The following is a 12,500-nucleotide window of genomic DNA, read 5'->3' as shown; positions in this document are numbered from 1 at the left end:
TTGAAAAACCTTTCGAAGATGATCTTTATGTTCTTCTAAGGATGCGCTGAAAACTAGTATGTCATCAAGGTAAACAACCACAAACTGATCAAGGTAGTCCCGAAAAACCTGATTCATTAGAGAACAAAAGGTAGCGGGTGCATTTGTTAGCCCAAAAGGCATGACAAGGAATTCAAATGCTCCATACCGTGTGACACAAGTGGTCTTCGGTTCATCTCCCTCAACAATGCGCACTTGATGATATCCCGACCTCAAGTCCAGTTTCGTGAAATATCTAGCTGTACTTAACTGGTCAAAAATATCAGCAATCAGTGGAATAGGATACTTGTTGCGCACGGTCACCTTATTAAGAGCCCGATAATCTATACACAAGCGCAAACTACCATCTTGTTTCTTCTGAAATAACACTAGGGCCCCAAAAGGTGCTTTTGAAGGCCGGATGAACCCTGCTGCAATAAGATCATTCAGTTGCCTTCTAAGTTCAGCTAACTCAGGCGGAGCCATTCGATAAGGGGCACGTGCTGGCGGCTTTACTCCCGGCAAAAGTTCAATTTCGTGGTCAATCTGTCGTCGAGGTGGTAAAACCCTGGGTAGTTGTTCCGGGATCACCTCCTTGAACTCTTCTAAAACTTCCTTAATCTCAAGTGGATATTTCCCTACTTCTGCATCTTCTGAGACTATTGGTAGAACCACGAAAGAAGATTCTCCCCTTTTTACTCCCTTTTTGAATTGGAGGGCTGAGAGCAACTTCCTCTCATCAAAATTGTTGTAGGCTGTGGGGACCGCACAAGGTGCACTTCCCATTATCACAAAACAATCCGCAGCTGGGATCGGCATTGAGCGTGTCACTTTAAGAAAATCCATCCCCAATTCCACATCAAAGTCGTCAAGGGGTGCCACAGTGAAATCAACTGTTCCAGACCATGATCCCATTTGGCATGCCACTTTAGGTACCACCCCCACCGTGGTTAATGCTGGAGAATTCACAGCTTTTATCTTGCCCACATCTTTATCTACTTGCAATTCTAACCGTTGAGCTTCAGAATCAGTAATGAAATTATGGGTGGCTCCTGTATCAATCATGGCCCTGATTTTCTTTCCATTCAAAAGTAGATCCACATACATTAGTCCCTTCTCCGGAGACTTGTTGTTAATTACTTGACGCTCTAATGCCCCCAAAAATCTCAAGGCTCCCACCATATTCGGTTGTTCTTCTGGAATTGCTGTCGAGGTTTCGGTTTCCCCTCGAAGGGCCTTCATAGCATTCAAAGCCTTACGATCGGGGCACTCCGCCACTCGATGTGGTCCACTGCAAAGAAAACAAGAGATCGGTCGACGCTCTCCACCCCCTGTTCGTCCGCCCCTCCACTCCCTATTCATGGGCGCTCTTTTATCTTTCCAAGAACTATTTGTCTCCTTATCCCTTCCCCCATTTGTGGGCTTATACACTTTGTTGGGACGGGAATCATTATTGGCGGATGTAGGGAAATTTCGCTTCCCAGAAGTATCTGAAAAATCATCCAACCGTTCAGCAGCAGCGAGGGCAGAAGAGAGATCACCAGCACCTTGCCGACGTATTTCATTTCTTGGCCATGTCTTCAAACCCCGAAGAAAATGAATCAGTTTATCCGATTCAGTCATGTCTACAATGTCCAACATCAAGGCTTGGTATTCCCTTACATAACTCCTTAACGAGCCCGTCTGTTGCAATTCCATTACTTTGCACTTTGCTATATACTCCACATTTTCTGGATAGAATTGGGCCTTCAACGCCTGTTTCAACCCCTCCCATGTGTTAATGACACATTTATTGTGCTGAATATCATTCCATTTAGTTCTCCACCATAATTTTGCATCCCCAACCAGGTATACTGTTGCCATATTGACCTGGTCCACTTCTAAATCCACTCGGGAGCACGTGAAGTAGTGTTCCATATCAAAGAAGAAATTGTCTAGCTCCTTTGCATCTCGTGTACCCCCAAAACTTTTAGGTTCCGGTACCTTCCATCGAGAACTCTCATTTGGATGTGCAACTGGCCATCGGGCTAACTGTGCCACTGCATTCACTTTCGCAGTGATCTCTCGTAAATCCCTCTGGACTTGGACCACCGCACTTTGGACATTGCCCATCTCCGTCAAATCTCCCTTCAAAGCAGTAATGGACACTTTAACATCTTCTGTAAGGAAATCAAGATTATCTGTTAGCTCCCGTAAGGAGGCCTCAAGCTCTATTGGCTCTCCCCGTTGGGATGAAAGAGATGGCAATATGCCCTCAATATGTTGTAGCCTACTCTCAAAGGCTTCCAACTGCTCGATACTCTTCTGGAAGGCCTCAAGCTCTCTTGGCCGTTTCTCCAGGGATTTCACACTTGGAATGAATTTTTCAAGTTCCTCAAGTCTCTCTACGACTTTTCATACCCCATAGAGATTTTTTCTAGGGTTTTCTTCAGCGGCCTCAAGCTCTGTTGACCCGCCTTTCTCTTTTATCAATGTTGCCACCAACCCTTGGAGGTCACCGCACGTTGTCTCCAGGGTTGCGAGTTTTGTCTCAAGCGCCTCAATGCGCTTCACTCTTCCTGACTTATTTCTCCTAATCCCACGCATGGTGCTCGCACACACTGTGCTCTGATACCAATTGTCACGGACCCCCAAAATGGGACTCAAGTAAGGGCCGTGTGGCACTCGTTGAGAGCTCTCCCTCGACAAGTCAGCCAACTCTCACACGTTCAAGCCTGCAAGCACGAGCACCAGGTGAGTCTCAATACTCAAGGAAAACAAGGAACAATAGGATTTCACATGAGCAATATATTCTTATACACCGAATAAGACTATAACAATCAGAGACATCATAATCCAAGGCAACAGAACACCACAATGAAAAGAACTACTTGTATTATTCATCTACAAGAGAATCACCATACAAGCGATAACACAGATATTCATATATTCATTCTAAATCCCTGAAGAATACAATTATAGCAGTATCTCACTCCCCCATTTTCCCCATTAGACTGTCACACCCTAACACATGGCTTAATCTTTGAGACAAGCATATGACTACTGGCAGGATCAACCAGGTAGCATTCCTTATCGACACCGACACCGTATGAGCCTAAAAGGCAATCAAAGCAAGTGTCGTCGTCGTGTATTGCATCAAGTGATAAACACTTGGTTAAGGGAACATTGGAGTGTAAACCCCATCCCCGCACAAGGTTCTGTATCCAAGAGCACGAGCAATTGAACCCGAACAAACCATGAGCATAAGACACACAAGTGAAGCATATGCATGGATCGTAGGGGTTGCTTCTAGGTTCACCATACACCCCAAAAAGAGGCGTACGGCAAAAATAGAGACATCAATCGATAATTCCTTCAACTTAGGTAGGTAACACAGGAATCAATATTTTGCCAAAGGAAGCAATTCACTTGAAGCAATAATGAAAAGGAATGCATGAGTACAGTTCTCAGCATAAGCAAAGAGCCAGCAAATCCACACGAACCAATGGCCACTCACACACCATCGCGTACACTTAACCACAAACCCACAAAAATGCAATGTAATTCACTAGGAAAAAGCCTTGCGCAAATATACACACATTAAGTAGGATTGTAGAAGCACCGCTAGGCGTGACAGCAACATAACCAACAATTCCTCAGAGAACATGCTTCAAGAATGAAAGATTATAGGGAATGCATGTAAACACAAATAAGATATTATATTAGCTTTAAATGAAAGCAATCAACATCCAATGTCAACAACATAGGCATCAATGGCTATCATAAAACCAATAAAATAGCTTAATTGTATAAAACACTACACATCCGCGCATGGCCACGAATAGTTGTGTCAACGATGAGGATTTGGTTAACCACATGGCCCAACGATGACGAATCCGAATGTCAGCAATGCCAACTACACATCCGCGCATGGCCACGAATGGTTTTATGAACGATAAGAATTTGGTTAACCGCATAGCCCAACGATGACAAAAATTCGAATGTCAACCATTTCCACTACACATCCGCACATGGGCACGGATGGTTGTCAACGATAAGCATTTGGTTAACCGCATGGCCCAACGATGACAAATCCGAATGTCAACAATTTTCACTACACATCCGTGCATGGCCACGAATGGTTGTCAACGACAAGCATTTGGTTAACCGCATGGCCCAACGATGACAAATCCGAATGTCAATAATTCCCATTACACATCCGCGCATGGCCACGGATGGTTGTCAACGATAAGCATTTGGTTAACCGCATGACCCAACGATGACAAATCCGAATGTCAACAATTCCCACTACACATCCGCGCATGGCCACGGATGGTTGTCAATGATAAGCATTTGGTTAACCGCATGGCCCAACGATGACAAATCCGAATGTCAACAATTCCCGCTACACATCCGCGCATGGCCACGGATGGTTATCAACGATAAGTATTTGGTTAACCGCATGAGCCAACGATGACAAATCCAAATGTCAACAATTCCCACTACACATCCGCGCATGGCCACGGATGGTTGTCAACGATAAGCATTTAGTTAACCGCATGACCCAACGATGACAAATCCGAATGTCAACAATTCCCACTACACATCCGCGCATGGCCACGGATGGTTGTCAACGATAAGCATTTGGTTAACCGCGTGACCCAACAATGACAACATGAGTGTCAACGATGCCCAGAGCATGTCAAAGAAGGGCCATGCTGACAGCCCACTGTTGACAGGTGCTTGAGCACCTCCCCCCCCCCCCCCCTAAAGAGCATTATATGCCATTTTGGGTCTGGCACAAGGAAACATCAACTTGTCCGAGGAGTCATACTGGTGTTTTTTTTAATAAATTGTCAATATTTTGAAAAGATTTTCTGTATATAGAAAGGATATAACAAAGGCTACCTCCCAAATTTTTTTTGGAATTTTCCGAGATCTGGTGTAATTATTATTAATTGTTGAATTAAAAATAGGTAAAATTAAAGAAAAATAGTAAATAAATTTATAAAATTATGAAAATTTTTGGAGAGGTAGAGGATAACATTATGAGGTTATGGATAACTTTTTTTCTTGGTTTTTAAATCCAATAGGTGAAGAACAATTCCGAGGAAGTTTGTGTGCATGTCACGCAATTTGGTTCGGTTTTATGAAGGGAGAGCACAATTTTTGGGAGATGTTTCATACTATGGGAAGGGCATAGCAAAGGCTACCTCCAGGAAAAATTTCTGAATTTTCGGGGCTCCGGTGTAGTTATTATTAATTTTTGAATTAAAAAGAGAGAAAATTCACGAAAAATAGCAACTAAATTCGAAAAATTATGAAAATCTTTGGGGAGGTTGAGCGTTCCATTTTGAGGCCTTGGGTACTTGGATTTTTGATTTTACACTCTAGGAAAGGTAGAAAAATGCCGTGTCATGCCATGGCATGTCATGTCATGTCGTGTCATGTAATGTACTAGCACACCTTGTCATGTCATGCACTGATCATGTCATTCTATGTCACGTGATGCACTAGCCACACACATTAGGTCATGCACTAACCATGTCATACAGTGTCATGTCATGCACTAACCATGTCATGTCGTGTCATGTCACGCACCAACAATGTCATGGCGTGTCATGCCATGCACTAACCATGTCAAGCCGTGTCATGTCAAGTACTAGCCACACACACTAGGCCATGCACTAACCATGTCATGTCGCGTCATGTCAAGCACTAACCATGACATGTCGTGTCATGTCCTACACTAACCATGTCATGTCGTGTCGTGTCATGCACTAACCATGTCATGTCGTGTCATGTCACGCACCAACCATGTCATGGCGTGTCATGTCATGCACTAACCATATCAAGCCGTGTCATGTCAAGTACTAGCCACACACACTAGGCCATGCACTAACCATGTCAAGCCATGTCATGTCAAGTACTAGCCACACACACTAGGCCATGCACTAACCATGTCATGTCGTGTCATGTCACGCACCAACCATGTCATGTCGTGTCATTACATGCACTAACCATGTCAAGCCGTGTCATGTCAAGTACTAGCCACACACACTAGGCCATGCACTAATCATGTCATGTCATGTCGTGTCATGTCATGCACTAACCATGTCAAGCCGTGTCATGTCAAGTACTAGCCACACACACTAGGCCATGCACTAACCATGTCATGGAGTGTCATGTCATGCACTAACCATGTCATGTCATGTCATGTCGTGTCGTGTCATGTCGTGTCATGTCAGGCACTAACCATGTCATGTCCCGTCATGTCGTGCACTAACCATGTCATGTCGCGTCATGTCGTGCACTAACCATGTCATGTTGTGTCATGTCTTGCACTAACCATGTCATGTCGTGTCCTGTCATGTCATGCACTAACCATGTCACGCACTAACCATGTCATGCACTAACCATGTCATGGGGTGTCATGTCATGCACTAACCATGTCATGTCGTGTCATGTCATGCACTAACCATGTCATGTCATATCATGTTGTGTCATGTCATGCACTAACCATGTCATGTCCTGTCGTGTCATGTTGGGCACTAACCATGTCATGTCATGTCATGTTGGGCAGTAACCATGTCATGGCGTGTCATGTCATGCACTAACCATGTCATGGCGTGTCATGTTAGGCACTAACCATGTCATGTCATGTCGTGTCATGTCACGCACTAACGATGTCATGGCGTGTCATGTTGTGCGCTAACCATGTCATGTCGTGCCATGTTACGCACTAACCATGTCATGTCGTGTCATGCCAAGTACTAGCCAAACACACCAGGCCATGCACTAACCATGTCATGTCGTGTCATGTCACGCACTAACCATGTCATGTCGTGTCATGTCGTGTCATGTCATGTCATGTCGTGTCATGTCATGCACTAACCATGTCATGGCGTGTCATGTCAGGCACGAACCATGTCATGTCGTGTCATGTCACGCACCAACCATGTCATGGCGTGTCATGTCATGCACTAACCATGTCAAGCCGTGTCATGTCAAGTACTAGCCACGCATACTAGGCCATGCACTAACCATGTCATGCCGTGTCATGTCAAGTACTAGCCACACACACTAGGCCATGCACTAACCATGTCATGTCGTGTCATGTCATGCACTAACCGTGTCATGCCGTGTGTCACGGTCCGCCTTTTTCACACCGTTGTGAAGGGCCGTGCGGCGCTAGCTAAAACACTCTTGCTTAACTAGCCAGCCTTTTGTTTACCAACATTCATCCACGGAACACTTTCATTAACATTCAATCAGATAGCAGCGGAAATTATAATCAATTCATGAAAGCCGTGGCAACCAAGCAGTAAATATTGAAGCAAACGTAATTCATTAACAAATCCTCCGTTGACATGTTGTACTTAGCGAGGGAGGCAAGTAGGCTAAGCACGTTGACAATTGCTAGTGAGTTTTACAATGATTGATGAACACTCACCCTCCCCTAAAGAGCTTTCTAGGCCATTCTCACTCTAGCACTAGGAAACATCAAAGTGACCGAGGAGTCATACTGCCTTATTTGGCTTACAATGAAAGAAATACTAGAAAATAACCCTACACTAGTATTTACATGATGGAAACCCATCCCAAACACACGAGATAAGCGGTCATAGGCAAGCATAATGCCCTGAACAAGCTTAGCCCGTGACATTCTCCCCCACTTATGCGGTCGACGGCCTCGTAGACTTTTGGCGATAGGTACACTTCAACTTTGTCCACGAATGGCTTCAAATCTTCCACTGAAATCCAGCTGATTTCTTTGTCATTAAGGCATTTCCACTCCACTAGGAACTTCTGCCGCTTCTTCCTTGAGGATATGAACATTCTGTTTGCAAGGATCTCTTCAACATCATGTCTGTCAGGTGGCACTGTCTTCAACTCTACGCTGTTTGACTGACTCCTGCTCAGGTTGTTGGTGTTGGCGTTGAATGGCTCGAGGCAATTGACATGAAACTGCGGTCTTCTCTCCTGTTCTGCCCATTTCTTCATCTGCTTAGAAGCTTTCTCCAGATAGGCTTGGGCAAAGTCTGCATTCTGTCTCCCTTCACTGGTGAAGATGTACGCCTTAGGACTCTTTCGTCTGTACGGCTCGCCCACCGTGTGAGGTAACAGCGGCAGCTGGCCTGTAACAAGCGCAAAAGGGCTCTTGTTGGTTGTTGAGCGCCTTTGGGCGTTGCCACAGAACGGAGCCACATCAAGTAGTTGCACGCCATTCTTCTGGTTGTCGTTGACACAATGGCACAAGTACTCATCTAGTAGCTCTCTGAATCTCTTCATCTGTTTGTCTGTCTGTCGATGATAACTCGAAGAGATGTCAAGATGTGACCTGAATATCCTGAAAAACCCTGTTAAGAAGTTGTCAGTGAACATTAAATCTTGGTCACAAATAATAACTTGGGGAAAACCCCAAAGTTTCACAATAGTCACAAGGAACAATTGTGTCGTCCCCTCTGCCGAACAGTACTTTGGTGTGGCCATGAAAGTACCATACTTCTTCCGCTCCCCCTTGTCTTGTTGGCAAGTGAGACAAGTATTGGTATAATCAACCACATCATCCCGTGTGTGCGGCCAATAATACCTCCCCAGTAGTCCTGTCATTGGAGTCATTCTCCGCGAATACCCCTTAACGAACTTCCTGTAGAAACTAGTAAGGTCAAGAAAGGAACGCAACTCCTTCACTGTCGTGGGGATCTTCCGTTCTTGAATCATCCTTACCTTCTCCATACCCCTCCGGATACGACCTTGTTCAACGACTTGACCAAGGAATTTGTTGCTCCGCCGAGCGAAAGAGAAATTCTCCTTCTTCAAATTCAGACTGTTTCCCTTCAGCCTGTCGAACACCTTCCGTAGATGCTCTTCATGTTTCCTCTGAAACGACACCGATGCTCCCAACGGTGTTTTGGAAGGGCGAACACATCCCGCTTCCACTTCATCAAGCTGTTTCCCCAACTCTACTATCTCTCCAGGCGCAATCCAACATGGCCCTTTAGCAGGTGGTTTCACTCCTGATAACAACTTGATCTCTTGCTCCACAGTCCGTCGTGAAAGCAAATTTTGAGGTAGCTTATCCGGCAACACCTCCTTATCCTCATCCAACACCGCTTGGATGGTCGTAGGCTCCAGCTCTTGGCCTACTTCTTTGTCTACCACCACCGTGGCTAGACGTGTCTGCTCACCCTGACCCAATCCTTCATTGAGTTGTATGGCTGAAAGGGACTTCCCTTCGTCTCCTTTCGTTGCAACGACATGCACCATGCACGAGTGATCTCCCATCAGACACAGGGAACCAGCCGAAGGCATCAGCACTGCCCTCGTCCCTATTAGGAACTCCATTCCTAGAATGACTGGATAGTCATCCAATGGAACTTCTGTGAAATTCGCATGACCTTCCCACTGTCCAAGCTTTATAGCCACTTGCTTGGCTACTCCCAGAGTAGGCTGGGCTACAGAGTTAACTGCTTTCACGCGTCCTGTATCCTTCTCTAAGGATAAGTTGAGTCTTCCTGCTTCCAACTGCGAAACAAAATTATAAGTAGCTCCCGTATCCACCATAGCGCGAGTACTCTTCCCATTTATCCTCAAGTCCACAAACATTAACCCTTTTGCTCGTGTAACTTTCGGTATTTTGGCCTGCTTTTCCAATGCGTTCACTAACCGCACTGAACCCACCCTCTGGGCTTCATCCTCTTCCCCATCGTCTTCCACTGCCTGTTCTACAATGGAAGCCTGTAAGGCATTAAGTGATGCTTTGTGAGGGCACTCAAAAACTCTATGAGGACCTCGACACAAGAAACACTCAATTTTACTCTTCCCCTTTCCATTGGGTGTGTTGAACCCTCGAGACGACGAAGCTTCCTGTGAGGTTGATGAATTAGGGTCGGCTCCCCCACTCTTGGGTTTGCCATTCTTGAAAGACTTTCCACCGTTTCCCTCTCCGCCAAACCGTTTGGACGAAGTGGTCTCATCACCAGCGTAGTCTGTCAAGCGTTCTGCAGCCGCTTGTGCAGTTGACAAGTCTTGAACCCTTTGCCTATGAAGTTCAGTTCTTGCCCACGGTTTCATCCCCTCTAGAAAATAGAACAACTTGTCCTTCTCCGACATATCCCGAATATCCAACATTAAAGCAGAAAATTGTTTCACATAGTCACTGATTGACCCCGTATGCTTGAGATCTCTCAGTTTTCTCCTTGCATTATACTCAACGTTCTCAGGAAAGAATTGGGCCTTGAGCTCTCTCCTCAAGTCTGCCCAACTATCAATCACACAGCTTCCATTTTCAATTTCTCTGTACTTGGTACGCCACCACAGTTTGGCATCACCAACCAAGTACATGGTCGCAGTATCCACCTTTGCCTGTTCTGAGGCCATCCTCACAACGCGAAAGTACTGCTCCACATCAAACAAGAAGTTCTCTAACTCCTTGGCATCTCGGGCACCCCCATACGTCCTGGGTTCTGGCACCTTGGTCTTGCTAACTCCCGGAGTGTTGGAGTTCCCCATAGCAAGAACCATCACATTTACCTTTGCATCCAGATCTGCCATCCGGGCTTGCAAAGTTTCCACAGTGTGGCGAAAGTCCTCTGACATGTCGCCTATCAAACCTGCTTGATGTTTTTGTGATCCCCTCACTTCATCAACAAGTTCTTTCATCTGGGCCACCTCCGCGGCCATAGTGTTGGTTGACTCTTCAACCTGTGCTTCCAGCACGCTGATCCTCTCAGCATTGTTTGGTGCCATGGTCACTTACCAAAGCTTTCCAAACCCAACAACGAAGGCAATCGAATTCACGTAGCAACTCAACCTTGGGCTCTCACCAAGTGTCACCGACTTGGCTCTGATACCAAATGTCACGGTCCGCCTTTTTCACACCGTTGTGAAGGGCCGTGCGGCGCTAGCTAAAGCACTCTTGCTTAACTAGCCAGCCTTTTGTTTCCCAACATTCATCCATGAAGCACTTTCATTAACATTCAATCAGATAGCAGCGGAAATAATAATCAATTCATGAAAGCCGTGGCAACCAAGCAGTAAATATTGAAGCAAACGTAATTCATTAACAAATCCTCCGTTGACATGTTGTACTTAGCGAGGGAGGCAAGTAGGCTAAGCACGTTGACAATTGCTAGTGAGTTTTACAATGATTGATGAACACTCACCCTCCCCTAAAGAGCTTTCTAGGCTATTCTCACTCTAGCACTAGGAAACATCAAAGTGACCGAGGAGTCATACTGCCTTATTTGGCTTACAATGAAAGAAATACTAGAAAATAACCCTACACTAGTATTTACATGATGGAAACCCATCCCAAACACACGAGATAAGCGGTCATAGGCAAGCATAATGCCCTGAACAAGCTTAGCCCGTGACACCGTGCCATGTCAAGTACTAGCCACACACACTAGGCCATGCACTAACCATGTCATGGTGTGTTATGTCATGCACTAACCATGTCATGTCATGTCGTGCACTAACCATGTCATGTCGTGTCATGTCAGGCACTAACCATGTCATGTCGCGTAATGTCGTGCACTAACCATGTCATGTCGCGTCATGTCGTGCACTAACCATGTCATGTCGTGTCATGTCTTGCACTAACCATGTCATGTCGTGTCCTGTCATGTCACACACTAACCATGTCATGCACTAACCATGTCATGGGGTGTCATGTCACGCACTAACCATGTCATGTCGTGTCCTGTCATGCACTAACCATGTCATGTCGTGTCATGTCATGCACTAACCATGTCATGTCATGTCATGTCGTGCCATGTCATGCACTAACCATATCATGTCGTGTCATGTGATGCACTAACCATGTCATGCCGTGCCATGTCAAGTACTAGCCACACACACTAGGCCATGCACTAACCATGTCATGGAGTGTCATGTCATGCACTAACCATGTCATGTCATGTCATGTCATGTCATGTTATGTCGTGCACTAACCATGTCATGTCGTGTCATGTCAGGCACTAACCATGTCATGTCGCGTGATGTCGTGCACTAACCATGTCATGTCGCATCATGTCGTGCACTAACCATGTCATGTCGTGTCATGTCTTGCACTAACCATGTCATGTCGTGTCCTGTCATGTCACGCACTAACCATGTCATGCACTAACCATGTCATGGGGTGTCATGTCATGCACTAACCATGTCATGGCGTGTCATGTCAGGCACGAACCATGTCATGTCGTGTCATGTCACGCACCAACCATGTCATGGCGTGTCATGTCATGCACTAACCATGTCAAGCCGTGTCATGTCAAGTACTAGCCATGCATACTAGGCCATGCACTAACCATGTCATGCCGTGTCATGTCAAGTACTAGCCACACACACTAGGCCATGCGCTAACCATGTCATGTCGTGTCATGTCATGCACTAACCATGTCATGCCGTGCCATGTCAAGTACTAGCCACACACACTAGGCCATGCACTAACCATGTCATGGTGTGTCATGTCATGCACTAACCATGTCATGTCATGT

The sequence above is a fragment of the Malania oleifera genome, chromosome 1 (assembly GCF_029873635.1).
Source record: "Malania oleifera isolate guangnan ecotype guangnan chromosome 1, ASM2987363v1, whole genome shotgun sequence".
Taxonomy (NCBI): Eukaryota; Viridiplantae; Streptophyta; class Magnoliopsida; order Santalales; family Ximeniaceae; genus Malania; species Malania oleifera.
This window is presented reverse-complemented; position numbering follows the sequence as displayed.